Consider the following 3,923-nt stretch of genomic DNA (forward strand, 5'->3'; position numbering starts at 1 on the left):
GTTTTTTTCTGATCTGTAGATGCTAATTCACAGTAAGTGGGGGCAGCAAGGTAAAAATAGAGGTACTTAGGATTAGGCAGAGGGGAGTGAGGGAGAGGAAGGGAATGGGGGTAGGAAGGATAGTAGAATGAATCAGACATTATTACTCTATGTGCATATATGATTACATGACCAGTGTGATTCTACCAGAAGAATAAGTTATACTCCATTTATGTATGATGTGTCAAAATGCATTCTACTGTCATGTATAACTAATTAGAACAAAAACAACAAAAGGATGTGCAAAATCTACATCATGTACAACCATAGAAATGAAAAGTTGTATACCATTTGTGTACAATAAATCAAAATGCAGTCTGTAAAAATAAATTTAAAAAAAAGATGTGCAAGACCTGTACTCTGAAAGTAATAAAATGTTGCCCAGAGAAATTAAAGCAAACCTAAATAAATAGAAATACACAATGATCATAGATTTGAAGACTCAATATTGCTAAAATGTTGATTCTCCCCAGATTGATCTATAGATTAAATGCAAACTAATTCAAATCACCACAGATTTTTTTTCTGTAGAATTGACAAGATGAATCTGAAATTTATATGGATGTGCCAAGGACCTAGGATAGTTAAAAAGTTGAAAAGAAAAAAAAAATTGGGAGAGTAAACATGGCCTTATTTCCAAATTTCCAAATTATACAGCAAGGCAGTATAATACTAGAGCCAGATAGGCAAATGGAACTGATCAATGGAGCAGAACAAGGAGTCCTGAAACAGGTTCAAATATAAATGAAAAATTTATTGTTAATGAAGTTCCAAGCCAATTTCTTGGGAGAAAACAAAAAAACAAAAAACAGAGCCTTTCAACAAATAGCTCTGGTAAAATAATGCAAAATAAATGAACGTTGAGCCATACCTCATACCATAATCAAAAATTAACTCAAACTGGATAATATAAGTGTAAAATCTCAAACTGAAGAACTTCTAGAAGAAAATATAGGATAAAGATTTTGTGGCTTTGGGTTTTGCAAGATTTCTTACACAGTAACAAAAGCACAGACTGAGGGGACGTATTTGTGAATCATCTATCTGGTAAATGACTTGTATCAAGAAAACTCAAAATTTAAAAAGAAGAAAAAAATAATAAGAAAGGAGCAAAAATTTTAAACAGGCACTTCACCAAAAAAGATACATGGATGGCAAACAAGCACACGAAAAGATGCTTGATATCTTTAGTTTGTATTTAGGACAATGATAATTCAAACCACAGTAAGGTAGTACTACACATCTATTTAAGTGGCTAAAATTTAAAAGACTACCCATACCAAGTGTTGGGGAGGAAACAAAACTCTCATACACTGCACATATTTAAAAAGTAAAATGTGAAAATGTTTAACATGTATATACCCATGGAATCACAACAACCAGGATAGTGAAGACACCTATCATATCCATGTTTACCAGTGTCCTTTGTCATTCTTCTCTCCCACCACTCCCTACTGCCTTTTCCCTGGTCCCTGGGTAGCCACTGCAACTTCCTCTATCACTGTGGATTACTTTGGCTTTTTTTAGGCCTGTATATCAAAATAATTGTATGGTATGTATGCTTTTTTGTCTGGCTCATTTCACCAGGCATAATTTCTTCTAGATTCATGTGTCTGGTTGTGCGTGTAATTCCTTTTCATTTCTGAGTAGTAATGTTTTATGGAAATAACACAATGGATTTATTTGTTCACCTGTTGATGGACATTTGAGTTGTTTTTGCTTTTCAACTCTTAGAAATAAAGCTGTTATGAATATTCTTGTATGGCATATGGCTTTCTTTGAGTAAATACCTCAGAGTGGAAAGCTTGCCTCATATGGTAGGTGTATATTTAGTGTTCTGTGAGCCCATCAAGCTGTTTGTGAAACCTTATCATTGACCTATTAAGACAAGGATCATTTCTCTTCTCTTAGAGATGAAGAAACTTGAGTCTTTGAGATGTCACATAAAGTTGGGGATGTAGTTGAGAGGTACATCACTTGCCTTGCACATATGAGGACCTGGGTTTGATCCCTAACTCTGTGAGAGAGAGAGAGAGAGAGAGAGAGAGAGAGAGAGAGAGAGAGAGAGAGAGAGATCATGTAGATTCACTCAATGCCCCACAACCAGTCAAATGGTAAAACCAAAAATAAAAGCTTCTCCCAACTGTACACCCAGAAGAGTTGCCATCATTCCATAGGCATTCCTAAAAACCTGGTCTCCAGAACTTTAGATTACATAGAGGGAAATGAGAGGGAGGAGGGGGCGGGGTATGAAAGACGGTGGAATGAGACAGACATCATTACCCTTTGTACATGTATGATCACACAAATGGTATGAATCTACATCATGCAAAACCATAGAAACAAAAAGGTGTACCCCATTTGTGTAAAATGAATCAAAATGCAGCCTGTAAAAATAAAAAATAATAATAATTAAAAAAAAAAAAACCCTAGCTTCTTCTCTGGGAAAACACCAAATGGCGGGTAAAGGCAGGTGTAGCAGGAGGGCCTGGGAATGGTGACTGCAGCGACTTCCACAGAGGCTTTGGCAGCAGTCTCCGAGGCCCAGCTGGGGCCACTGCTCTCGCAGGGGCAAGACCAAAGACAAGGAGTGGATCCCAGTCACCAAGCTGAGCCACCTGGTCAAGGACATGAAGATCAAGTCCTTGGAGATCTACATCTTCTCTTTGTGTATCAAGGAGTCTGAGATCATCGACTTCTTCCGGGGGTGTCACTCAAGGATGAGGTTTTGAAGATCATGCCTGTACAGAAGCAGACTCGTGCTAGCCAGTGGACCAGGGTCAAGGCATTTGTAGCTATCGGGGACTACAACAGTCATGTTGGACTGGGAGTAAAGTGCTCCAAGGAGGTAGCCACTGCTAGCCGAGGGCCATCATCCTGGCCAAGCTCTCCATTGTTCCTGTGCGGAGAGACTACTGGGGGAACAAGACTGGCAAGCCTCACACTGTCCCCTGCAAGGTGACTGGAGATTGTGGTTCTGTGCTGGTGCCGCTCATCCCTGCCCCCAGAGGTACTGGCCTTGTCTCAGCCCCTGTGCACAAGAAGCTGCGGATGACGGCTGGTATTAGTGACTGCTACACTTCTGCCAGGGGCTGCACCGCCACCTTGGGCAACTTCGCTAAGGCCACCTTGGATGCCATCTCCAAGACATACACCTATTTGACTCCCGATCTCTGGAAAGAGACTGTGTTCACCAAGTCTCCCTATCAGGAATTCACTGACCATCTTGTGAAAACCCACACGAGAGTCTCTGTACAGAGGACCCAGGCTCCAGGTGTGGCTACAACATAGGGTTTTTATCCAAAAATAAATAAATAAATAAAGTGAATGAAACCTGGAAAACAAAACAAACAAACAAACAAAAACCCCCTAGTCTCACCCCTACATTGCCTTGCCAGGATTGATACTGAGTTACTAAAGACATAGGAGCTTGGAAAGCTATTGTAAGACAATGCTTCAAAATTTTACTAGATGAAACGTTAGCATTATAAGATGATGTGTGGCCTGAGGGCTCCATGATCAAGACGTTTGGGAAGTTTATACCCTTAACTCACCTTCTGAAAATGTATCACATTAAAATATGAAGGATATGATAGGTTCTGTAGTAATAAAACCCATTTTTCTCACCCATAACTTTTAACCAAGTGTTATAGACTTTTCAGTGGTAAAAGTGCTCTAAAGATGTAAAGAACTTCAGTGAAATTTGAATTGGAGTTGCCAGGTCAGGATAACAGCACAGTCTCCTTTTACTTGGCTCTGTCAGGCATCATGGAAAACACAAGTGGAGTTCTCAGTGAAGTAAAACTCATCAGCGAGCACCAATTTGTTCCTTCCATACAGTCTGCCTAGATATCAGAACAAAATCATTTTATTCTTATATTGAA

General features: G+C 39.4%; 1 pseudogene; it reads left to right on the forward strand.

Moving 5' to 3' along the window:
* Positions 1-2,654: 2,654 nt before the first annotated feature.
* On the forward strand, positions 2,655-3,330 carry LOC124980323 (40S ribosomal protein S2-like; annotated as a pseudogene).
* Positions 3,331-3,923: the final 593 nt, after the last annotated feature.

Source organism: Sciurus carolinensis, chromosome 3 (assembly GCF_902686445.1).
Source record: "Sciurus carolinensis chromosome 3, mSciCar1.2, whole genome shotgun sequence".
Lineage (NCBI taxonomy): Eukaryota > Metazoa > Chordata > Mammalia > Rodentia > Sciuridae > Sciurus > Sciurus carolinensis.